We start from the raw sequence: 27944 nt of genomic DNA on the forward strand, positions 1-27944 counted from the left end.
ACCATGGTGGGATTTGTGACCCACAATATCAGTTCACTAGCCATATGAAAGGATATTACATATAATGGGGGCCTACACATGCAAGAAGGAACACTGTGTAGAGCATACTACTTATCACTAAAGAGTCTCACTAACTACAAGCTTCTTGCTAAATTAAAACAATAAAATTGAACTCAAAAATGCATCTGCTATGCCAAATAGAGTTCGGGTTCTAGCTCTACTCTGTACCAGTTCATAAACCCTAAACAATACTACTGGCATCTCTTCTCCTCCAAGAATTCTTTCCAAGCTATCTACTTATCATTGCATGATATAACACTTGCATACAAATGATCTACATACATACACTTCACATTATACAGTTCTACTATATTCTCCTATGTCATATCCTTATCATATATATCAAAATGACTTAGTAGACTGACCTATATACCCATTACAAACAATATGCCTTATGTTGGCTTACAATGCATTACAAAAATATTCAATGTCGGTCTCGACAATAATTACAAAATGATTTACTAAATAAATCTCCCTTCATCTCGATTCCTTCAAGTATTGATGTCGATGTTGGTACCTGTTGGGTCTCAAATCAACAGATTGGATAGGCTCTAAGGAAATGCCAACTCCTAAAACCCTCCAATTGACTTGGCCAACATATAGAGTGAACCTATTTGGTTGTTAACTCTCTCACTTTAGGCTCTGCAGGACCTAGGTGGGTATACCTATTCACCAGTTGTCTTTAATGACTGGTGCTTTTTATAGAAGATTAAGTGTCCTGATCTGGTTTCCTCCTATCAAAGAATGGCATAAGTTCCTAGGATGGAGATATAGTAGATGAGTTCAAGATTGTTGTTGTAGAAGCTATTCGATCTATGTTTCCTACCTAGTTACTCCGGTTGCTTTAAAATAACATATGATGAATATGGTGATAAGTGTAATCTGTAAATAACCAGTGCCTTCTTCGCTATTTGGGCTACAGAGTCATTATATTTTCTTCAGGACTTACTGTGCGAACTTGTGAGATGGTTTTTTTAACCCACCCCTTTATGGACCTGTCAGTTATTAATTCTTTTGAGATCAATTGAATGCTTATATCATAAGTTGCTTGAATGAATTTAACCCTACCTTTCAGGGATCATTCAAGTAAGCACTGTGAAGAACAATTATAATTCGCAAGCAGAACTTTTATTTCAACCTTATAACATACAACATAAATTTCATTCAAAGAGTATGAACAACCTTATCTCTTCAGATAATATCACAAGCGATTGCCAAAAACAAAATGAAATAATCCACAACACATACGCAGAGAAAACAACTGATCATAGCATGTATTCCATCAAAATTTGTATAACAGAAAACTTACAGGCTGTCATACATTACTCTCTTGTTCTTGTGTATCTTTTATTACCATATTACAAAAACCTCTCTCATATATATATGAGAGCAAAAGTCATTTATGAAAAGATGTGTCTTTTCAAAATACTAATTGTTAATTTGAATATTCCTAATAAACTTAAGTAAAAAGAGATTAAGAATTCCTAAATGATGAATATAATCATCTTCTTTAAAAGTCTTGATCTTAACACTCTGTTTCTTCAATTCTTCTCCCTATGAAAGGTATTCGAAGATCATCTGGTTGACTGTAGGGGCCATGTCTTTGCTTCGGTCCAACCTTGACAGAGCCCGATCCTTGATGTTTACAAGTTCATTCCACAAATCTTCCATGGACATTACTCCTCCTTCTTTATAAAACAAGGGCATTCCAATAGGGCTCCCATCATCCAATTCTTTAAGATCTCGTTTTAGCATATCTTTGAATTTAACATGATCTTCTATATATGAGGTCCCTTCAGCCTTCTCCTCTGGCGTCATCACATCAACACTGTTTATCACCTCATGCAATCATGCTTTTAACCTTTCATGCTCTCTTAATGCTTTTATGGTTCCAGTGTACACCCTCCAGTAATGTTCGACATGTATAAGCATGGTGTTGAATCAGTGTTCAATGATATCATTAACCAATCTATCCATCTTTTGCTGGATATTACTTACCTATTTGGTAGCCTTATCTACTTGATACTTCCAATACAGAGCATCAGAAACATCATCCAAGCTTTGTCCTGTGGGATATGAGGCATATTCATTTAAGGGAGTCCCTGTCTCAAGTTGTAATATTTTCATTTGTAACTTCTAATTCTCCTCTTTAGATTTTTCATACAAGCCCTTATAGGTAATATTTTCCCTAACCAAAAACTCTGTCTGATCCATATTTAATTTGGCTACATCCAGGTTCAACTTTGCAGTGACCCTAGGGTCAGTCTTTCCAACTTGATGAATCATGAGGTGTCCAAAGGTTACTTCGATATCCACAATAATTGGCCTTTTTCCTTTTGGATATAATGCCCATTGTAGGAGATCCTTTTGATCAGGATCATACCCGAAGCCTAGGAATAATTTATCTATCTCTTGAGGCAACACTTGTTGATTCGAGTCCTGCTTCTTCAAGAATCCGTCAAACAGAAGTGTTGAATTTATGTCCCAACCAGAAAAGATGATAACACTAGCCTCTTTTAATACTTTCCTCCCTTTCTTAGGGGTCATATCTTCCATGAGGGTATCGATTTCATCCTGTAGTCTTTTCATCTATTCTTCTTCTGGTATTCCAGCCATGCTTCGTTTCACATGGGCCCCTTTATACTGGTACAAGAATGAAAGGAATTCCCTCGAAGAGGCGAATCAGTCCTCAGCAACAAAGTCTTCATGCTCTGTTATCCTTATATCAACTACATCTTTAATGTTAAATTCACCAGTGTCCACATTCACCTCTGCTTCAAAACCAGGGGGATAATCTTCTCTAGGAGAGTCAGCAGGGATACTACTAGCAGCTGATTTTGGTGACATGTGAGCCAATGGTTGACTATCCTTTTCTGTGTTGATAAAATGAAGGAATTGTGGGGGCACTCTATGCATAATTTCTACTTCATGTTGAAGTAGCTTTTTGGCTATCTCTGAAGGATCTTGGAGGTTTCCAAGTAATTCTCCATCCACCATCCCCCTTGCTCTTTTCCATTTGAAGGCTTCCCAAGTCATTTCACTTCTTTCTCTCAAAACCCTGGCCTCTTCGCTTTCGAGGTTCTTCATTAAATCGTCTGGCATTTTAGCCAGATGTATCCCAACTTTTAGTTTTTGTGACGCCCTGGTAGCTCTTATATATCCCTCAGGATCAAAGTTCTCTCTAGGATCACCCAGAGTCATGCCATAATAATCTAATTTATTTTGAAGTAAATGATAGCTTTTTGAACTTTTAACAATAAAATCAGAAAAAACCAATAACCCTGGAACAATGGATTGTTTACCAAAATCCGTAAGATGTTTGGCACTGATAGCAAATAATTGTCTCACAATCTCTAGGCTAGCCACCCTATTTGGTACTATAATTGGTAGCATGTATGGCTTTCCTTCATGCCCAAATACCCTGATTTCTGTATGATTAATGTGGCAATACCAGTCACCCCAGTTGTGATCAATCTGAGACTCTGGAGAGAAGTCTTTTGGCCTGAGGAATCTCTTAATTTCAGGGGACAGAGTATAATCTCTATGTTGTCCAAAGGCCGCACTAAGGGGTTTCACAAAATATTCCTGAAAGTGCCAGTATTGGTTGTCCATGAATCTTTGATCCCATGCAGAAACCCACAACTGAATTGGTTTCTTCAAACCATTCTTATCATAAGCTCTAATGCAGAAATCATCTGACCAGAAATTGATTTCTTGTCCACAATAAAGAATGATGTGCATCAATAAAGAGTACAATGAGAAATGGACATTCACAAGTTCTCCTTTCAACTTTTCCAACCCATGATTTAGGGCATCTACAACATAAGTGGCATAGTCAAATGACCTAGGGTCTTTCAATTGTAAATCAGCACACAGAACCATAACCCCAATATCCATGAGAGGATAAGCCTCTAAGCCTAATACTTGGGCTGCAGCATAGTATGTATACTTAAAATATGGATGGAATTGGTTGACATCAAATGGCACCTTGTCATTTTTGCTGAATGGAACAAAGGACCCGCTCACTTTTGGCCGGTGAATGGGTAATCTCCACGTCCTGTAGATGTCTTCCAAGTTAAAGAATTCTCACGACAGTTTCTGCATATCAATTTTCTCTTCTAGTTCCCAGTCTAGATCAAATACCATATCAATAGTCTGTTTGTTAATCACCACCAAGGGATTCCCTCGGTAGTCACATATGGTTTTGGTTCTTGGATCATAGCAATCTACCAGAGCTTTCATTAATTCAACATCCACAAATACATTCGGGACTACCAATTTCCCTAAGTTTTTCTTCCATAGGTTACTTATGGGCTCAGGAGCGTCCCTTCTCTTGTAACTAAACAAGAACAACTCATGTCCTCTGATTTCAATCCATATGTCTTGCAGATGTTCAAATCTATCCTCCAATCCTTCTTCTTCACTCTTGATCTTTTTAGACCTCACACTGGATGTCAGGCATTGGTCTAGCAAATCTTGAGTCAAAGCTCTACCTTCCTTTTTCTGTCTTTTGGGCTTCTCTTCAGGGTTTAATTATTTCCCTTTTCTACTCTTTTTAGAAGAAGAAGAAGGTTCCATAATTTCAATAAATATGAGAAATCACACTTACTTGGAGAATTGTCTAACTCTTCTGATTGTCATTCATGAACTTCAGCAAATTCCTTGCAACTTTTAGTCTCTTGGCATCAATTTGGTTCTTATGAAGATTCGATCAGTTCAGCTATAATTGCATGGGCAACTTGTGCACAGTTAATGTCTCTGCATCTATAATGGCTATTCAAATGTTTAAACTTAATTGCAGATGTGACATTCTTCACTTGGGCTTTTAACTCTTTCGCGGGAAGTACTGTTCAACTGAATTGATCGTAAATCGAGTTTTTGATGAAACCCTTGTCTTCGGCCGAATACTTTGATCTTTCATCGAAAGCTCACTTTCCTCGATATCACTTCATCAGCGAATAGCCCATGTCGAAAAACCATTTTCTATTTTCCTCGAAATCATCTTTTCCTCGATGAACTTTCTTTTGATGAGTCATTAGTAAGTTTCATCGAAATCATATTTTGATGGGTTCTGTTCTTCGGTGAAAGTTCATGCAAGCTCTTCGAAAGTCATTTTCCTTCGATATCCCCTTTATCGATAAAACCCTTCTATTTTTGTTTGATATAATGTTATCGATGAGATTTGCTTTTCGATGAATGCTTTTTAAGTTTCTTCGACAGTTGTATCTCCTCGACTTCACTTTTTGCTTTTTGCCTTTTGCTTTTCACTTTTCGATGAAACTGGAGTATCGATGAGTGGCTTCCTTCATCTATCGAAAGTGTCATTCTACCAAAGACATCTTTTCGTAGTGTTTTACTCGTCATGCTCTATTTTGATGAAAGTATTCTTTCAGTGAAACTCCTTTTGAGATGCTCGATATGATATTTTGGCTGATAATCTTTTAGTTTTCATGCCTATGGGAAGATTTTTTTTATTTGAAATATAGTGTTCAACAGTGGCTTTGGCTGAGGATTGAGGCATATTGTGTATGTCTTCAAGAATTCAGAATCTCTGGTTCGTGAGGATACATTTTGACAAGTCATGGTATTTACAATGGAAGTGGATCCTAATCTACTGTACATGTAACAGAATACATCAAGAAAAGAAATTTTTCAAGAATTGTCCATGTACTGGCAATTCTTGGACTTCCCCTGTTGTATTTTGGAGCAGGTAGGAATATTCTCCTTTTTTATCCATAATCACATATGGTCCGGTCCATAAAGCCTCAAATTTGCCATGCTTGCCTTTGTCTTGACTCCTGGCATTCCACATTAAGACCCAATCACCCACACAAAATTTCCTATCTGTCGTCCTCCTGTCATACAACCTCTTCATCTGATTTTGAATCTTTATATTCTATTTCTGAGCCTCTATTCTGACTTCATCAAGCTCTGCTAACTGCATCATCCTCTCTTGTGAGGGGTCTTCAACATCTATCCCTTCTTGAGTCACGAACCTATGTACAGGCAAGAGATTCTCCAAAGGCAATCTGGCTCTTTTGCCATAAACCAACTCAAATGGAGACTTTCCCGTAGATTTCTTCATTGTTATTCTATCTTCCCATAATGCAAGACTCAACTTTGAATACCATGCCTTCTTGTTGTGTCCTAACATCCTTTTAATGATCTTTAAGATGTTTTTGTTGCTTGATTCAGCTTGCCCATTTCCTTGAGGGTGGTAAGGAGAAGAATGAGATATTTGAATGCCATACTCTTCACAAAAAGTGTTGAATTCCTCAGACCTAAAGGACATGCCATTGTCTGAGATGATCTTTGCAGGAACAGCGAATCTAGTAATAATGTTCTCCATTATGAATTTTATTACTACTTCACTAGTAGCTTGTCTAGTGGGTATTGCCTCTACCCACTTGGTAAAATAGTCTGTAGCAACCAATATCCATCTGTGTCCTCCACTGGATCTTTCAGATATTTCTCCTATGAAATCTATTCTCCATTGCTGAAATGGTTCCTCAGCTAGCATTGGTCTTAATGGAAGTGACCCTTGATATTTCATTTTGCCTGAAAATTTCTGACAAGCTTCACACTTTCTAACATATCTATAAGAGTCATTGAAAATGCATGGCCAAAAGTGTTTAGCTCTCAATATCTTATGTGCAGTAGTCTTAGCCAAAAAAGGACCACCACAAACCCCATCATGCATCTCTTGGAGAACCTTCTCTGCTTGGCAGTTATCTAGGCACAATAATAATATCCCATCTCTGTTTTTCCAATACAAGTCCCCATTGACAATCACATATCTCACAGATTTCAACTTTAAAGTTCTTCTCTGATTATCAGTCATACCATCCGGGCATTTCAAGTGCTTAAGGTAGTATATGATGTCAGTGTACCATGCTGTATTCTCAAAGCTGAAGTTGGCTTCTTCTAATCTTACTTGGTTTACACAAGACTCCTCAATTTCAGTCCCTGTCATGAGTTTGGCCAACCCTTGTCCTTTGATAACTTGTGAAATTTTGAGTTCAATGTTGAACTCTTGTATTTGGTTGATCCATTTACATCTTTTGCTTGTGACCTTAGTTTGTCTGAAGATATCTTTCACTGCTGCATTAGGAACATGTGCTATAACTTCAACCCCCACTAAGTATGGTCTAAACTATTTTACTGATCTGACCAAGGCATAAGCTTTCTTTTCATTCAACTCATATTTTATTTCTGAAGGGCTCAAAGACTTGCTAAAATATGCAATGGGTTGCTCATACCCTTCTGGATTCTTCTGCAACAATACTGCTACTATTGTATGACAAGAAGTGAATGAGAATATTATAAAAGGCTTGCTAAAATCTAGAGAGTTTAGTACTGGTGCTTCAGAAATTGCTCTTTTGATCGCTACAAAGGAATCAATTGCTTCCTCAGTCCAATCAATTTGGACTCCTTTCTTTAACATCTTTACTATAGGTTTTATTATGTCTGCAAAATTTAGAATAAACCTTCTTACAAAATTTATTTGTCCCAAGAATGATTGAATGGCCTTGATAGTTCGAGGAATGGAAACCTCATTGATAGCTGCCACCCTTTCAGGGTCAATTCTTACCCCCTCCTTGGATACTATGTGTCCAAGTAATTTTCCTTCTTCGACACCAAAAATGGCATTTTTTAGGATTCAAGGAAATCCCATACTCTAAGGCTTTCTTGAATATCTTCTCAAGGTGCTCACAATGATCATCAGCCCTTTTTGAGTATGCAGTTAAATCATCTTGGTATACTACCATGATTACATCAATCAGCTCTGCAAAAGCCACATCCATTGCTCTCTGAAATGTGGCACCAGCATTAGTCAATCCAAATGGCATTCGTGCATATACATAAGTGCCCCATGGAGTTGTAAAGGCTATTTTATACTTTTCAGTTTCTTTAACTTTCACCTGATTATAACCTGAAAACCCATCCATCATAGATAATAACTCACACCCTGTCACTTTCTGCAGCATGTTGTCCATATTTGGCAATGGGTAATTGTCCTTTAGAGATGATATGTTTAAGTTTCTAAAATCCACACACAATCTAATATCCCCATTCTTCTTTCTGACTGGTACTAAGTTAGAGACCCATGTGGAATATCTGTAGGGTTCAATAATTCCTGCATCTTTCATTTTTATGATCTCTTCCCTCATTTTTGGTAACAATGTTGGATTAATAGGTCTCTGCTTTTGTCTGAATGGTTTAGCTTCTGGCTTAAGCGGTATCTTGTGCTGAAAAAGATCTTCTCTATAGGCTTTGAGATCTTCATAAGACCATGCAAACACATGTTTATATCTTCTTAGTAATGTCGTCAGTTGTTGCCTCATGGCAGGAGTTAGCCTTTTCCCAATGAAAACATTTCTAGGAGTTTCTTCACTTCCTAAATTGACTTGTTCCACATCACTTTCTTTAACAGCTGATCCTTTAGTCTCAATTACATCCTGAGCATTGAAAGCCCTTTCCAATGCTACTAAGCCTCTTGGTAATTTATTTGACTTCAGTTGTATGATTTCATGTCCAAATAAAGTTTCCTTACCTTCAGTCTTTTCCATGAAGTCACTGAAATTTATCGCCTGAGTCTGATAGTGATCAACACACTATAAGAATTTTAGTAGGTCCGTATCATCATGAAACACTTGCCAATTATATAGGTTGTCAGGAACTGATGGTCTTACTTTCATCTCTACTTCAGATATCCCAGTCAGTGTTATATCATTATCCTTCAATGCAATATTGGCTAAAAAGTCTGCCATGATGTTCTTTGACCTGTCGATCCAGTTTATTTGAAAAGCATAAAAAAGTTCTATAGTATCCCAAACAGCATTTCTATACTGTTTCAGTCTTAAGTGCTTTGAAGAATACTTCTCCTTTACTTGTGAGACTATTAACTCTGAGTCACCAAACACATTGAGTAATTTAATTCCATGTTTAACTGCTATATTAAGACTAGTGAGTAAGGCTTCATATTCCACAATGTTATTTGTGCACTCAAATAGCAATTTGAAAGAATATTTGTAAGTTTCCCCTGTGGGTGAGATAAATAGGATTCCAGCCCCACTCCCTTCCTTGCTACAAGACCCATCAAAGAACATTTTCCATACTTGATCATTCTTCCCAACTAGACCTGATTCAATGGGGATCCACTCATCAACCTTAGGTTTTGTCAACTGCACTTGGAAATTGTCCATATCAATTTGCAAGAAACATATTTGATTTGTTGACTCTTCCATGTCTTCTATGATATATGTGGACCGGGGTTCCCTATCAATTTTTACCTCCTGCCCATTTATTGGAATCGTAGCATATGATAAATCTAACTGCACATACCCTCCAATCATGTTCGACCATTGCCTAGATAGCAACATCCCATAGTTTGGAGGGACATCCACCAGTGTAATATCTGTTTTGTATGATGCTTCAGGACAGGCTGCCAATTTGAATTCTACATCTTTCATGATGCCAACCACTGGGACCGACCTGTTGTCCATGGCATAACATTTCCCAAAGGTAGTATCAACTTCCAATCCAAGTTCTTTCATCACTCCAACAGGCATAACATTTATGGCTACTCCTGAGTTGATCATACAATTCTTTACTTTCTTATTGTTTGCCACCAAAGTGAGATAAAATGGGTCTACTTGTGTTGGGTTTTTGGTTATGGTGGACCCTAGATATATAACTGGGGCCATTTGTTCATTATTATTACCTTTTGGAACCTCTTGTTTCTGTTCGTTCACTTTTTCCTTCTGGACACCTGAAATTATCTCAGTTGTCTTTTCTCTGTATTCAAGAAACTTCATTATTTCCATTAGGGGAACAGAAACTTTTAATTGCGTTAATGCATTTGAAATATCAAATGAAGTGGAGTGTTGTGCCAAAGGAAATTTTGTTATATCTTCTTTTTGAACATCAGGACCCCTTGTATTATTCTTTGGTACATCTTCCTTAGTTTTAGCTACTTTATTTGTTTGCTTGGGTGTTTCATCATTTTCTTTTATAAAAAGACTAGTGAGTTTGCTTTGCTTTGGATTCACCACCCTATTCCTCAAATCATAAGTTCTTTTTGCTTGTGCAATGGCATAAGCTGTAATTCTTCTCTTTTCTTCTTCAGTGGGGATTCTGAGCTTAACACTTTCATTTATGTTGGTGGTTACGAGTAACACAGAGCATTGATCAATGTTCATGGAATGTGATCCTCCTTCCTCTGCAAAGGATATCATGTTAATAGTTGGGTCACCCATATGTTCTTCATAACCATTCTCTTCCTCCTACAATCCTTTTGCTACAGTGCACAAAGAGGGAGCATGTGGCATATTGCAAGCATAACACCACATGTCATCATCTTGAGTATAGTTTACTGTTCTTTTCAAGGGATCTGGAATTTGCTGGTTGTCTCTGTGATTCCTGTCTACTGGTTTTCCATCTTTCTAGGTAGTGTTATAGGGCATGTCATGCAATCTGGGCCTCTCAGGACGATAATATTGCTGCTTATCTATTTTTTTTACCCTTACAGATAAATCTTTTAGGGCATTCAAAACTTTGTCAAGCTTATCTTCATCTTTATTAGCCTTGGGTGCTTTAGGATTGTACAACCTGGCATCTTCTCTTTTCCCCACTTTACCAGCAGCCTTCCTGTTATTTTCTATAACAATGGCATCTTTCATAACATCCCGGAGGTCTCTAGGATTTCTGGTTCTCAGCTCATAGTTTGTTTTACTATCATAAGCATTAATGTAATATAGAATGCTTACCTCAGGTACTGGTTTCATCCTATTGGGGATTTTGTTTAGAACCCTATTAAATCTTTTATTAAAATCTACCATTGATTCATTTTGCTCCTTTTTTATGCTAATGATCTCATGCAAAGCAAATTTAGGGCTGTTATGGTCTCCATATTGCTCAAGGAATAAGTTTTTGAACTTTGCAAGATTTCTAATAGATGCATCGGGCAAAACCCTAAACCAATCTCTTGCATCTTCTGTTAATGATTGCATAAATAACCTGATCTTAACATCTTCATGTGGTAAACCAAAAACCTCAATTACTGCATCAAAGGCTTTACAATGAGCTTCTCCTGAAATTGCATTACTTCCATTGAATCTTGGTATTGTAGTCCTGATTTCATTTGGGATAGGATATGGGTACACCATCATTCCTGAAAAATCAAACTGCCTCATTTGTTCCATATTCATTAGTCCATGTCCCCCGTGAGGATTCCCAAAGTTTTGGTTCATATTACCATATAAGGGTATCTGCTTTTGATAAGGAAAAGGGTATTGATTCTGGTATTGATATTGAAATTGATCAGGGGGTGGATGTTGGTTATGAAATTGACCTGGAGGTGGAAATTGATTATGAGCAGCAAAGCTTCTATGTAAATTTGGCTGGACTGGTGGTGCACTTGATTGCACATGATCCTCCCTTTTGTTACCAAACAAGGGGTTCTCATAAGCCTTGAAATTATCACTCTTTGTTTTACCCACTCCCTGAGCACATTTTTTTTTGTAGTTGTTTACATCTTTATTAAAATCATCCTCACCAACATTTATGCCTAATTTAGCACACAGCTCCAAACATTCCTGAGTCCTTCCCAAATCTCTCATTTCAACAGCTGCTTCCATCATTTGTCTAGTTAAATCTGTAAATCTATCTGCAGGATCTGCCATACCTGATCCTGATGAAGGCGGTGTGTTTTGTCTAGATCGTGCTTCGTGGTTTTCGAAACCAGGGGGAATTTGATATCGCCCCTTCTGAGCTTTATATGCTGCAATCAAATCCTCATTTACTGAGCTTGAAGTAGTTGCTTTATCCTGTTCTCTTAAGGGTGAATGTTGGTTGCTTTATTGCTTATACTGATTGTACCTTTCTCTCATGAATTCATTCATGGGTTCTTTGTTTTTGTTCTTTCGTTGAGAGAAATCTAACTAGGATAAAGATTGTCCTTTTGTGACTGACCTCGTTCCATGCATAGATATTCCTCCCCTTTATCTTTGAGTCACCACCTCTCTTCCTGAGAGGAAAGTTTTTCTTTCTTTTGAGTCCTCTCCCACAACAGAGTCTTAATAATTCATCCCCAGCAGAGTCGCCAATCTGTTGGGTCTCAAATCAACAGATTGGATAGGTTCTAAGGAAATGCCAACTCCTAAAAACCTCCAATTGACTTGGCCAACATATAGAGTGAACCTGTTTGGTTGTTAACTCTCTCACTTCAGGCTTTGCAGGACCTAGGTGGGTATACCTATTCACCAGTTGTCTTTAATGACCGGTGCTTTTTATAGCAGATTAAGTGTCCTAATCTGGTTTCCTCCTATCTTAGAATGGCATAAGTTCCTAGGATGGAGATATAGCAGATGAGTTCAAGATTGTTGTTGTAGAAGCTATTCGATCTATGTTTCCTACCTAGTTACTCCGGTTGCTTTAAAATAACATATGATGAATATGGTGATAAGTGTAATCTGTAAATAACCAGTGCCTTCTTCGTTGTTTGGGCTACAGAGTCATTATATTTTCTTCAGGACTTACTATGCGAACTTGTGAGACAGTTTTTTTAACCCACCCCTTTATGGACCTATCGGTTATTATTTCTTTTGAGATCAATTGAATGCTTATATCATAAGTTGCATGAATGAATTTAACCCTACCTTTAAGGGACCTTTCAAGTAAGCACTGTGAAGAATAATTATAATTCGCAAGCAAAACTTTTATTTCAACCTTATAACATACAACATAAATTTCATTCAAAGAATATGAACAACCTTATCTCTTCAGATAATATCACAAGCGATTGCCAAAAACAAAATGAAATAATCCACAACACATACGCAGAGAAAACAACTGATCATAGCATGTATTCCATCAAAATTTGTATAACAGAAAACTTACAGGCTGTCATACATTGCTCTCTTGTTCTTGTGTATCTTTTATTGCCATATTACAAAAACCTCTCTCATATATATATGAGAGCAAAATTCATTTATGAAAAGACGTGTCTTTTCAAAATACTAATTGTTAATTTGAATATTCCTAACAAACTTAAGTAAAAAGAGATTAAGAATTCCTAAATGATGAATATAATCATCTTCTTTAAAAGTCTTGATCTTAACACTCTGTTTCTTCAATTCTTCTCCCTGTGAAAGGTATTCGAAGATCATCTGGTTGAGGGTAGGGGCCATGTCTTTGCTTCGGTCCAACCTTGACAGAGCCCGATCCTTGATGTTTACAAGTTCATTCCACAAATCTTCCATGGACATTACTCCTCCTTCTTTATAAAATGAGGGCATTCCAATAGGGCTCCCACCATCCAATTCTTTAAGATCTCGTTTTAGCATATCTTCGAATTTAACATGATCTTCTATATATGAGGTCCCTTCAGCCTTCTCCTCTGGCATCATCACATCAACACTGTTTATCACCTCATGCATACATGCTTTTAACCTTTCATGCTCTCTTAATGCTTTTATGGTTCCAGTGTACACCCTCCAGTAATGTTTGACATGTATAAGCATGGTGTTGAATCGGTGTTCAATGATATCATTAACCAATCTATCCATCTTTTGCTAGATATTACTTACCTATTTGGTAGCCTTATCTGCTTGATGCTTCCAATATAGAGCATCAGAAACATCATCCAAGCTTTGTCCTGTGGGACATGAGGCATATTCATTTAAGGGAGTCCCTGTCTCAAGTAGTAATATTTTCGTTTGTAACTTCTGATTCTCCTCTTTAGATTTTTCATACAAGCCCTTATAGGTAATATTTTCCCTGACCAAAAGCTCTGTCTGATCCATATTTAATTTGGCTACATCCAGGTTCAACATTGTAGTGACCCTAGGGTCAGTCTTTCCAACCTGATGAATCATGAGGTGTCCAAAGGTTTCTTCGATATCCACAATAATTGGCCTTTTTCCTTTCGGATATAATGCCCATTGTAGGAGAGCCTTTTGATCAAGATCATACCCGGAGCCTAGGAACAATTTATCTATCTCTTGAGGCAACACTTGTTGATTCAAGTCCTGCTTCTTCAAGAATCTGTCAAACAAAAGTGCTGAATTTATGTCCCAACCAGAAAAGATGATAACACCAGCCTCTTTTAAAATTTTCCTCCCTTTCTTAGGGGTCATATCTTTCATGAGGGTATCAATTTCATCCTGTAGTCTTCTCATCTGTTCTTCTTCTGGTCTTTCAGCCATGCTTCATTTCACATGGGCCCCTTTATACTGGTACAAGAATGAAAGGAATTCCCTCGAAGAGGCGAATCTATCATCAGCAACAAAGTCTTCATGCTCTGTTATCCTTATATCAACTACATCTTTAATGTTAAATTCACCAGTGTCCACATTCACCTCTGCTTCAAAACCAGGGGGATAATCTTCTCTAAGAGAGTCAGTAGGGATACTACTAGTAGCTGATTTTGGTGACATGTGAGCCAATGGTTGACTATCCTTTTTAGTGTTGATAAAATGAAGGAATTGTGGGGGAACTCTATGCATAATTTCTACTTCATTTTGAAGTAGCTGTTTGGCTATCTCCAAATGATCTTGGAGGTTTCCAAGTAAGTCTCCATCCACCATCCCCCTTGCTCTTTTCCATTTGAAGGCTTCCCAAGTCATTTTGCTTCTTTCTCTCAAAACCCTGGCCTCTTCCCTTTCGAGGTTCTTCATTAAATCATCTGGCATTTTAGCCACATGTATCCCAGCTTTTAGTTTTTGTGACGCCCTGGCAGCTCTTATATATCCCTCAGGATCAAAGTTCTCTCTAGGATCACCTAGAGTCATGCCATAATAATCTAATTTATTTTGAAGTAAATGATAGCTTTTTGAACTTTTAACAATAAAATCAGAAAAAACCAATAACCCTGGAACAATGGATTGTTTACCAAAATCCGTAAGATGTTTGGCACTGATAGCAAATAATTGTCTCACAATCTCTAGGCTAGCCACCCTGTTTGGTACTATAATTGGCAGCATGTATGGCTTTCCTTCATACCCAAATACCCTAATTTCTGTATGATTACTGTGGCAATACCAGTCACCCCAGTTGTGATCAATCTGAGACTCTGGAGAGAAGTCTTTTGGCCTAAGGAATCTCTTAATTTCAGGGGACAGAGTATAATCTCTATGTTGTCCAAAGGGCACAGTAAGGGGTTTCACAAAATATTCCTGAAAGTGCCAGTATTGGTTGTTCATGAATCTTTGATCCCATGCAGAAACCCACAACTGAACTGGTTTCTTCAAACCATTCTTATCATAAGCTCCGATGCAGAAATCATCTGACCAAAAATTGATTTCTTGTCCACAATAAAGAATGATGTGCATCAATAAAGAGTACAATGAGAAATGGACATTCACAAGGTCTCCTTTCAACTTTTCCAACCCATGATTTAGGGCATCTGCAACATAAGTGGCATAGTCAAATGACCTAGGGTCTTTCGATTGTAAATCAGCACACAGAACCATAACCCCAATATCCATGAGAGGATGAGCCTCTAAGCCTAATACTTGGGCTACAGCATAGTATGTATACTTAAAATATGGATGGAATTGGTTGACATCAAATGGCACCTTGTCATTTTTGCTGAATGGAACAAAGGACCCGCTCACTTTTGGCCGGTGAATGGGTAATCTCCACGTCCTGTAGATGTCTTCCAAGTTAAAGAATTCTCGCGACAGTTTTTGCATATCAATTTTCTCTTCTAGTTCCCAGTCTAGATCAAATACCATATCAATAGTCTATTTGTTAATCACCACCAAGGGATTCCATCAGTAGTCGCATATGGTTTTGGTTCTTGGATCATAGCAATCTACCAGATCTTTCATTAATCCAACATCCACAAATACATTCGGGACTACCAATTTCCCTAAGTTTTTCTTCCATAGGTTACTTATGGGCTCAGGAGCGTCCCTTCTCTTGTAACTAAACAAGAACAACTCATGTCCTCTGATTTCAGTCCATATGTCTTGCAGATGTTCAAATCTATCCTCCAATCCTTCTTCTTCACTCTTGATCTTTTTAGACCTCACACTGGATGTCAGGCACTGGTCTAGCAAATTTTGAGTCAAAGCTCTACCTTCCTTTTTCTGTCTTTTGGGCTTCTCTTCAGGGTTTAATTCTTTCCCTTTTCTACTCTTTTTAGAAGAAGAAGAAGGTTCCATAATTTCAATAAATACGAGAAATCACACTTACTTGGAGAATTTTCTAACTCTTTTGATTGTCGTTCACGAACTTCAGCAAATTCCTTGCAACTTTCAGTCTCTTGGCATCAATCTGGTTCTTATGAAGATTCGATCAGTTCAGCTATAATTGCATGGGCAACTTGTGCATAGTTAATGTCTCTGCATCTATAATGGCTATTCAAATGTTTAAACTTAATTGCAGATGTGACATTCTTCACTTGGGCTTTTAACTCTTTCGCGGGAAGTACTGTTCGACTGAAATGATCGTAAATCAAGTTTTTGATGAAACCCTTGTCTTCGGCCGAATACTTTGATCTTTCATCGAAAGCTCACTTCCTCGATATCACTTCATCGGCAAATAGCCCATGTCGAAAAACCATTTTCTAGTTTCCTCGAAATCATCTTTTTCTCGATGAACTTTCTTTCGATGAGTCATTAGTAAGTTTCATCGAAATCATATTTCGATGGGTTTTGTTCTTCGGTGAAAGTTCATGCAAGCTCTTCGAAAGTCTTTTTTCTTTGATATCCCCTTTATCAATAAAACCCTTCTATTTTTGTTCGATATAATGTTATCGATGAGATTTGCTTTTCGATGAATGCTTTTTAAGTTTCTTCGGTAGTTGTATCTCCTCGACTTCACTTTTTGCTTTTTGCCTTTTGCTTTTCACTTTTCGATGAAACTGGAGTATCGATGAGTGGCTTCCTTCATCTATCAAAAGTGACATTCCACCGAAGACATCTTTTTGTAGTATTTTACTCGTCATGCTCTACTTCGATGAAAGTATTCTTTCGGTGAAACTGCTTTTGAGATGCTCAATATGATATTTTGGTCGATAATCTTTTAGTTTTCATGCCTATGGGAAGATTTTTTTTATTTCAAATATAGTGTTCAACAGTACTGATGCCGCTGTAGCCCTGAATGCTCCAAAGCTGGTATATGTTGATATATGACTTCCATCTAATCTTGTTGCCATCAATGACAACAAAATAAATCTAATCAGTGTCAATCGCCAACAATCTCCCCCTTTGGCATTGATGGCAACAATCATGTGAAAAATGGATTCCCTATCGGTTCAACTGAATTATGCCCCCCCTGAGCAATGTAGTCTTTTTGATATCCTGATATCCTTCCCATGTGATCCTGTCTGATTTTTTAGATATTTTTCACATATATACATACTCCCCCTTTGGCATCAATGCCAAAGACCAGTGAAAAAATTGAAAGAATTCAGAACAAAATAATAAATGAATGCTATTAATTTCACTGGAGCTTACCAAAACTTCAAAATTTTAGGGTAAGCCTTATTCAACAACTAAATATATGTATCCCAGCCAGTTTTGAAAGTGTCAAATATGGATGCTAGTCGACTTAGTAAGTGGGCAAGTGTTTCCTTCTCTTTGACATCTACTAGCATGGGTTTAGCAATCATGTCCATGCACTCTCTCTTATGAACACCCAGTGAATCCAATATAGGACCCACCAATCCTCTAAGACTCCTTTCTCTCCTAATGACTTTATGTCTCTCCTTCTCAAAAGCAAAAATTTGGTTCTCCAAGGACAAAATTTGTCCATCAACAAATGTGATTAGTGTGGTTAATCCATCAAAAGAATTAGCAATAATAGCTACCTTATCATGTAACTCCTTTAGTCTTCTATCTACATTAGCTATAAGAATTCCTATGTTACAATAGACCCTGTAGATATTTGTACCTTGTTTCAGACAATTCTCAATAAGAATGAGTTTGGCCTCAATTTTATTTTTCTTTGTTTCTATTGTCTGGTCAAAGGCTGCTCTTTTAGCTATAGTGAATCTTTCTAAAGCCCGTCGGTTTGCAATCTACCTTAGAGATTGAAAATTGTTAGAGATATGCTCTGTTAGAGTTTTGAGCTTGCCAGAAGGGCTTTCTCCATCTTCATTCTGACAATCAGGTGTCAATCTGTGCAATACTATAATTGATTGATCAATTATTCCCTTATCTGCAGTACCCTCCTTCAATAATTTTTGAGTTGCCATCATCATTAACTCAGTGGGAATCATCTCAATGATGGATTTCTTCTCAACCTTAGAAGTGTCAATTGCCAAAACCTTTGCTGGGGAATTAGTTTTAACTGCCGGTATAGATTCAGTTTCCTTTACCTTATCCTATACAACCTCTTTTGCACTGGTGGCTTCGCCACTTGGTGCAGTGTCAATTACTATCGGTGGATTATTATCCACAATATTTACAGTATCTTGTACATTTCCTTTCTCAGAAATAGTTTTAGTTGGTATGGATTGTACACTCTCCTTTACTGTCAGTTGTGTCTATATGTCTATAGTTACTACCGGTGTGGTCAGAATTGGAGTTGAACTACCTAAAATACCTTTCCCTTTTGATTTGTCAGGAATGGTGGAAGATGTAGCTTTAACAAATTCTTCATGAGATGTGAGAAAATCAGGATTCTTTTGGAAGAATTTGGTCCAACCCTTATTGGTCTCATTTATTACCTCATTTACTCTGCCCATCATCAAGCTTATCTGCCAAGGTTTACTACTGAAAACTATCCTATTTGCAACATCTATGCACCTTTTCATTTCCTCATTGTTTATAGAACCACACATTTCCAAAAGTGCTACTTCCTTAATCTCCCTATCCCTCTTGACAACCTCAAGTCTTCTAGCATAAAGTTTATTATACAAAGATAGAGGTATCTCCTTCAAAATTTCTATTAAGGATTTCTTATAAATGTCTATATGTAACAAAATAGCCTCTTCTATTTCATTTTGCTCATCATCCTCTAAATCTTCATAATATATAGATACATTTTTCAAATTTTCATCTTTTGTTATTTCATCAATTAGCTTAGCACAAGTCATTTTAGTCTTACTGGTCACCCTTCTTCTTTTTGCTTGTGGTTGTCTGTGTAAATGTGACTAGTTTTCTCTTCTATATAAGATTCCTTGCCAAAGGTGGTGGTCTAGTTGGTTTAGTTTCCTTTCTAACAAGTCTCCTCCTAGGCTCTGCCTTCTTCTACTCTACTAGTGGTTGATCCACTTTCTTTCTTTGTACCCTTCTGAATGGTGGAAATGAAGTTTTAGGCTTTTTCACTTCTACGGTACTAGCCATTGCCGGTTCTGTTGTCGATTTGGATCTAGAACCTAATTGAGTGTCTATCTTATGAATTACATCCTGTACATATGCAAACATCTTTTCTATTTTCTTCTCTCTTCTCTTCTTGTTAAAACTACTTTTGACTTCAAGTGCCTTCTCTTCTATTGTACCAAAATGCTTTGTTTTGTCATCCAATGGGGCATCTAATAGCATTTTTGCATAGAGTTAAAAAATGCTATCATCTACCTCATATCCAAGCTCAGTAATCTAGATTGTCCTAGGTTCAACTTCCTCCATAGGAGTTTCATTAGTTTTCACCACAAAACAGATATCAATGGAGTACTTCTCCACAATTTTCTTTGATATTCTCTCCCTCTGCCTCATGTTTTCTTGGAATGTTTTGAAATACCCCCAAAGTTTCTCATCTTTTCCAGTACCAAGACCAGTGATTGCTTCCTTGATCTGCATACCTACCGGTATGTCATGAGCGCAATGCTTCTTGCCAAGACCAAGTAGCTCATTCAATAAGTAAAGCATCAGACATACAATGAGATTACCATATCTAAAAGTTCCTTTATTAACTCCCTTGATCTTTCTAAGGTTCAACATCAATTCACTCCTCATCGATTCACATAAATCATATTTTGCATTATTCCTTAGCATTTGATATGCAACATGAATACTTGAACTAGAAACATAATTCAATCGGTTGGGTTGAGTTACCTTATAACCTATTATCATGCTTCAAAATTTTACATCAGTGTCGATGATTGTGTTGATCCTCATTGATCTACTATCTGGAGTTGCACCGATGAGTTTCTCGACCTCTGTGTTGGAAATTTTCTTGCCAAGTTCTTGTCTAACTTTGGGTAAGCTGGTGACTTCTTGAATAACCTCTTTTATGATCATGTAAGGCCTATCTAGCTAGATAAACTCATTGTGAACCCTACTCAGAACGTATCTGATAACTTCATCCTTGAATTCCAGTATGTACATAATACCGGTTAACCCTAAATCCTTAATTGCTTTGTACTCCAATTTGATGATTTCAAAGTCTCACGGTATCATGGATTGACACATGATTTTGATCTCCTTTGTGCCTAAATCCTCCAAAGTGTAGTGAATGTATGCCCTTACATCTTCAACATACATCACACCATCAGGAACCCTAGAAAATGCTCCCGTAGAGTCTTCTTTCTTAGCAATTTTGGGAACCTCTTTAAATATGGGCCTTAACCTATCCTTGACTTTGACAATGGTGGGATTTACAATGAAAGTAGGAGCTAAAGATCTAGATGCCATTTTGAAGAATACCTGAAAGTAAACATTGGTGGAAGATTGAGTGTTTCTGCTTGAAATCCTTTCAAAATGCCTTTGCTTGCTCTTAATTTACCTGGAATTTGCCTTTTCTTCATTCTAAATGCTTGAATGCTTGGTGAGTGAAAATTAATTCTCTTACCCCTTTTATCAATGAATAAAACCCTAATATTTCTCTATAATAAATACTTTGCAAACAACCCTATGGATGTCGGTTTCATTCTTGTGCCGAGTGAACCTTCATCAATGATGAATACAACTCTCTAGATCTCTTCCAGATCTCCTTAGATCTCCTCTGGGGTAATATGTAGGATTTTGTAATGACTTTTCCAACCCCTAAGGCTTATGCCTTAGTTACCAGTGGGATTTCCTGCCGATGGAGGAATAACTTGTTCTACCAGTGGAGTTACCGCTATAGATCCATCTCCACTTGATTCTTTAGATTTTCTAACCCATCTCTTGGTGTGATCTTGTTGTATTTCATCTACCTTTTGCTTTCCTTTCTCATTATCTTTATCATTGCTAACTGGTTGAGTCTTGTTTTTGCAGTATTTAGCAATATGACCTATTTTGTTGCATGCATAACATGTAACATTGTTCTTCTGAATTGCTTTGATAAATCCGATGTCATTCCTTGACCTACAATGATTAGAAAAATGTCCAAAATTTCCACATGCATGACATTTAAAATTGATTCTGCAATCTTCTGATCTATGACCATACTTCTTGCAATTTGTGCATTGACCAAGATCAAAATTATAGTTTTGATTTCCTTTATTTCTACATTGTTTAGCCATATGCCCAAATTTATTGCAAACAAAACATCTACCATTGAATTTATAAGCATTAGATTGCCTTACAGGTTTCCTCTATTCGAATGAGTTCTGCATATCGGCTGTGTGATCTTCATTTGCAGTACCGAAGCTTTCACCTTATACAAATCCAAGTCCTCTAGAATCATCAATCTATCTTTGTCTTTTCAATAAGTCATCCAATTGTGCAACACTAATCCTAATTTTTTCTTTATACTCAATTGCAGTAGTCAGATCATCTTTCAAAGTAGTTATTTGTCTTTCAAGTTTTTGTTCATTGTTCTGGGAGTGTGCCAAATCAGTTCTCAACAGATTATTTTCATGAGTCAATCTTCCACATTCATCAAATTTGTTCTTCAAAGATATAAAAGGATTATCTTCCTTCTTCTTTTTGTCTTCAATATATTTTCATAACCTCATAGTCAAATCTTGCATTTCATTCTTCATGAGCATGTTTGCTTGACTTAGTTTCAGACATTGTTCCTTAAGTGCATTCTTCTCCTCATCAGTAGGGTTTTGAAAAAGTTCTTTTCTCTTGGCTTGAGCTAATGATAACCTTTCTTGCAGGATAAGAATGAACTCATTTACAAAATTCAATTCTTCTTGCAATTTCAAGTTCTTCATCCTTTCAACGTCATAATCCTCAAGAGCCATCTCAAGTTGCTTCTCCATAGCCATGTTCAAAGATTTTGGTTTCAAGATCTTCCTCAAGCTGTTAAACTTCTTCCGAGGTACCAGGCTCTGATACCAATTGTTGGGATCCAAGAACACTAAGAGGGGGGGTGAATCAATGTTCTGCTAGTAATACAAGATTTTATCCTTTTATACCATACACATATAAACTAGTAAACAAATAAATATATAATTTGAAGAAAATAAACCATCCACATAAATGAACACCATAACACACATAATTTGTATGTGGAAAACCTCAAAGAGGAAAAACCATGGTGGGATTTGTGACCCAAAATATCAGTTCACTAGCCATATGAAAGGATATTACATATAATGGGGGCCTACACATGCTGGAAGGCACACTACGTAGATCATACTGCTCATCAGTAAAGAGTCTCACTGACTACAAGCTTCTTGCTAAATTAAAACAAGAAAATTGAACTCAAAAATGCATCTACTATGCCAAATAGAGTTTTGGTTCTAGCTCTGCTCTGTACTAGTTCATAAACCTTGAACACTACTACTGGTATCTCTTCTCCTCCAAGAATTATTTCCAAGCTATCTACAGATCATTGCATGATATAACACTTACATACAAATGATCTACATACATATACTTTGCATTACATAGTTCTGCCATATTCTCCTATGTCGCTTCCTATGTCATATGCTTATCATATATATCAAAATGACTTAGCAGATTGACCTATATACCCATTACAAACAATATGCCTTATGTCAGCTTACAATGCATTACAAAAGATATTCAATGTCAGTCTCGACAATAATTACAAAATGATTTACTAAATAAATCTCCCTGGATGTTGGCTTCCTTCAAGTACTGATGTCGGCTTCCTTCAAGTACTGATGTCGGTGCTGGTGTAGCCTTGAATGCTCCAAAGCCAGTGTCTATTGGTATATGCCCGTATATGACTTTCATCTAATCTTGTTGCCATCAATGACAACAAAATGAATCCGATGAGTGTCAATTGCCAACACTAACAGGCCTTCAATTGTAAATCCATTAACTAGGTAGCTCAACATCTTAGTCTCAAATCCTCTTGTGAGGTTGCTTCTAATTGGGAAATTCTCCTAACAGGGCTCATCATAAAAATCCCTTAACCAAGTGAATCCTAATAGGGTATGTTCCTAATAGGGCATCATTCTAAGCTCCTAACTGGGATAGGATCTTAACAAGGTGCATTCCAAAAGAGTGCACAATTTTGTGGGTGCCAATTCCCACCGTGGTTTTCCCTATTTGGGTTTCCACATGAAAATTCTAGTGTTCATGTGGTGAATGTTTTTGATGTGTTGAATTGATTTACTTTCATTTTATGCATGTTGATAAACACTTAATGAGAAGTTCTAATAAACCAGTTTAACAGTTGGATATTAGTGATTACTAGTATTGGTAAATAGTTTATTACTAGTTTGTGATTGATTTGGTGAAGTTTTATCAGTTTAAGTTTAAGTTTGAAAATGTTGTTAATACTGATTCACCCCCCCTCTTAGTATTAACTAGATCCTCTTAGATTAAAATGTTCTAATATGTTTGCTGGTGTTTCTTGATTGTGTCTTATTTTTTTTGGTGGTCGACATTGATTCTTGTGTGTTGTATTGGTGATTTTGTTGATCTAGTGATATTCTTCATGTTATGTGGTATTTCTGATGGTGTAACAAGTAGTAGTTGATCTTGGCAAGATTTTCGGTGGTGATGCATGTTTGGATATTTGATTTAGATCCATGCTATGTCATGTATGTCATATTGGTCTTTTGGTATGGTGTATTGAGAAGAGATTATTGTAGAGAAGACAAATGAGCTTAACCAAAACTATCATCAAGCATTAGCATATGCTATTTTTGTAGTTCATGTAATCCAGATTGTAGTCCGATCATTATTTTAAGGTTGTGAACCTTCCCTAAGGGTTTGAGCCTTCTGGGTTATTATATCTTGAGCAGTGAGCTCTAGGCAGTGTTATTGATTGCATGTGCATTCTCCATTGTAATATTTACACATACTACTGTAGAGTATCTTCTTATTGTGTGTAGTTTCCCACTGTGGTTTTTCCCTTAACTGGGTTTTCCACGTTAAAATATTGGTGTTATGTGTGTTGTTGTTATTATGTTTACCTTTATTCTTGCTATAGTTGATTGAAATATGAGACTGTGCTTAATTAGTATAATCTGATGAAAATTGATTTGCCCTCCCCCCTCCTAGTTTTCCTTCATTGTTGTTGACAACATGACCATACCTCACATTATTGACAAGGATAAACACATCAAAGATTTCAGTGATTGGAGAGTTGATTTTTTTCAAATGGTGCCAAATATTATAACACACATGAAGGAGGAAAATGACATGAGCATTCAAAGTTTCAATTTGTTTCAGCACAAGATCATAGCACTAGATGTTGGTTACTCAAAGTTTGTTGCAGAGGTGAGAGAAATGATAGATAAAAGGTGGAGATATCACCTTGTGAACGTGCTTGCCATCCAGAGCTTCAAATAGTCAAGCAACTACAAAGTATACCAATGGGAGATCATATTTGAAGGCCTCGAGAGATTAAGTGACCTAGAAAGCCAACTAGTGGATGTGGAGCACACCCAATTTAAAGTAGAACCTTGGTCAAACCAGTAGCCATGGGTTGCTACTTGCATTTTCATGATAAAGGATTTGCTTGCATTCACTAGCTAATCTTATATCACATTGTTGTGTTTTATTTTAATGCATGTTACACAAGCTTTGTTAAAAACTTTTTAATGCTTTAATTAAGTCTCCTTTTTTTAATATATTTAGTTATGAAGAGTTGCAATGTAACAGTCTAAAGCTTGTTTCTTCTCCTAATTTTGATATATAAAGGAGAAACCAAGACCGAATAGAGGGGGATAGCATATGAAATATAATAAAATAGTATATGCAAGAAAATTTTGTACTTTCTTTACATTGGCAAAGCATAACAAAAGAACTCCAAGAATCCTTCTCTCAATTATTTGTAGATTGAGGATGATAAGATATTATATGGTTGTCTCCAATTTATTTCTTTCTCATTTGTTTAATTCAGATTATCAAGGGTAATTTCTGATTTATCAAAGCAATTTTGTCTTCTTTGTGTGATTTGATTAATTAGTTTTTGTAAGGTAGAATTAAATTCCATTTAATCGAGTTACAATAAATTGGAAGAAAAATAGTTTTTAAAAACAAGAACCTGATAATATTACATTTATGCTTGTTTATATAAAGTATAAATGCACTTGTTTGTCAAGTAACTTGAATTCAGATTAGGAATTGGGTATATTTGACTTTGTAGCCTTGAAGAAAGGCACTGATAAAAAATATTAAAAAAATACAAAAATAATAATAATAATCATTATGGGAGATTCAATTTTTGTTTATTTATTTCAAAGATGTAAGTAGAAGTAGGAGTAGTAAGATATAAAATTCCCACTTCAAGTATATGTGCTCTATTAAGTGGATCTGAATTGGGGTATCAACATAAATTTATACATCTCTCTTTTCTTTCTGGATTCAATTGTGTTTGTATTTTTTTGCAAAAAATGCAAACACAATCAAATCCAAAAAGAACAACGAGATGCATAGTGGATTGTGGAAATTGATTACTTCATAAATTTATACGTTTTCTCTAATTGTCAAAAGGTTCTCTCCTTGGTATAGAAGAACAAGAAGTGCAAGAGTAATTGATCCTCTTGTAGATTGATTCTTGTTCATTGGTCAAGTTAGTTGTTAAGCTTGATTATAGAATTTGGCACATTCTTAGGGTTTTGCAATCTGTTGATCTGGGAACCAACACAATGGAGAATTTTAACTAATGCCACCTGACAACTGTTGAACGTTTGGAAAAATATAAGATGAAGATGGTGCTTGCAAGTAACTGAATCATTGTTGTGAGACAATAGGTGGTGCAGTCACTTGAGGCTGATGTTGAATCACACTAACTGTAGTGTCATAAATTGTCACCAAGCCAATTTACACATCAAGTTTGTGCTCCTACTTTAGTGCATCTCCCTCTCACCTCCTATCTAGGTCTATACAGTTCCTTAACTCCACTTTTTAAGCTCAATACACCTACCAAGTGATTCCTCGGAGAGGTGCCCTCCTCCCTTGGCCCAAAATATGGTCCCTACTTGAGGAGGACTAGGGGGATAGTGCTCTGGTCCCCTCTTTGTGGCCCAATTTTCAAGGAGGGGGTGAGGCCTACTTCTTTGGTGGGAAAATAAATTGGTGGCTCTATATGATTGTTGGAAGTCAGTCTAATTGGTAAATTGACTTAGATCCTCATACATAAAGACATTTGATCATACCTAAGAATTCTAATTCTTCATATTCAAGCCATCAAGCATTCAAGTATTGAAGTGTTCCTCATCAAGAATTTCCAAAGGTCTTCAAGGTTGCATCTCCTTCATTAAATCATTGTCGAACAAGTTACACTATTCATATGCAATAATGTATGTGTGACTAGGGTTTTGTCATGTTCATACCATTTCATACAACATATGTGACTACATTCAAGAAGCAAAGCACCATTATCACTCATTGCAGATTTGAGGTATACCTTTCCATTATTCATTTCAGTATTTGCAATATTTCATTCAATGTTAATTCCTAAACCAAAGTTTGACATAGGAAAACCCCTATGTCCAACCTATTTCCCCTTCTTTCTATGTGTAAGAATGAGGTACACGTTGGCAATTGACACTCAATTGGTTGGTTTCACTATGTTGTCATTAATGGCAACATGGTATCTTGTTTTGGTTCAGTTGTGTAACGACGGACACTTCATAGACACTACATCAGCATGATGGAAGGATTTCTTTGGTTACCAGCAATTCAGGCCGACATGGTTTAGAGTAAGGTTATTGATATCGGAGGGCCACATCTCTTGGATCCGACATCAACAATTATTTTTAATATTCATGTATTTATGTTATCTAGCCAACACGTATATTGATATTGTAATTATCTTTGTAAGCTGACATGAGGCATGATAAATTGTATAGGGCATATAGGTCAGTTGATTAGATCATTTTGAGATATCATTTTTTGAATGTGTAATTGGGAAGGAAATAATGAAGGAGATGTGAAATATATCAAAGTGATTATGTATGTGAAGATAGTTATGTAAGAGTTATTTTGGTAAAGGGCTTAAGGTTTCAGACCGAAATAGACAAAGCTTAATCGTAACTGTATTTTGGCACAAAAGATGCTATCTTAGTAGTTCAATCATTTCTTCGGATTGAAGTCTAGATTTATATGTAGTCAACGAGGCTCTTTTTTTGATTGAGCAGTGTGCTCTAGGCTATAAGCCTTTCTGCAAGTGCAGGACCATATATTTTGTAATATCTCTTCATATGACCAGTGGATTGATATTGTGGGTCACAAATCCCACCATGGTTTTTCCTCTTTGAGTTTTTCCATGTATAATTATGTGTGTTATGGTTCTCATTTATGTGATTGGCTTATTGGTTTCTATACTTCTTTCAATTCTATATGTACCGGTATACCGGTTGGTGTATGAATGTTTTAATAAGGTTAAAATTGATCATACTGATAGAACACTAATTCACCCCCCCTCCCTCTCAGTGTTCTTGGATTACAACAATTGGTATCAGAGTCTTGTGCCTCAAAGGAAGTTTAACAACTTGAGGGAGATCTTGAATCCAGAATCCATAGATATGGGTTTTGAAAAGCAACTTGAGATGGCACTTGAAGATTATGATGTTGATAGGTTGAAGAACTTGAAGTTAAAAAATGAATTAAATTCTACTCAGGAATTCATTC

Source organism: Cryptomeria japonica, chromosome 6 (assembly GCF_030272615.1).
Source record: "Cryptomeria japonica chromosome 6, Sugi_1.0, whole genome shotgun sequence".
Classification (NCBI taxonomy): domain Eukaryota; kingdom Viridiplantae; phylum Streptophyta; class Pinopsida; order Cupressales; family Cupressaceae; genus Cryptomeria; species Cryptomeria japonica.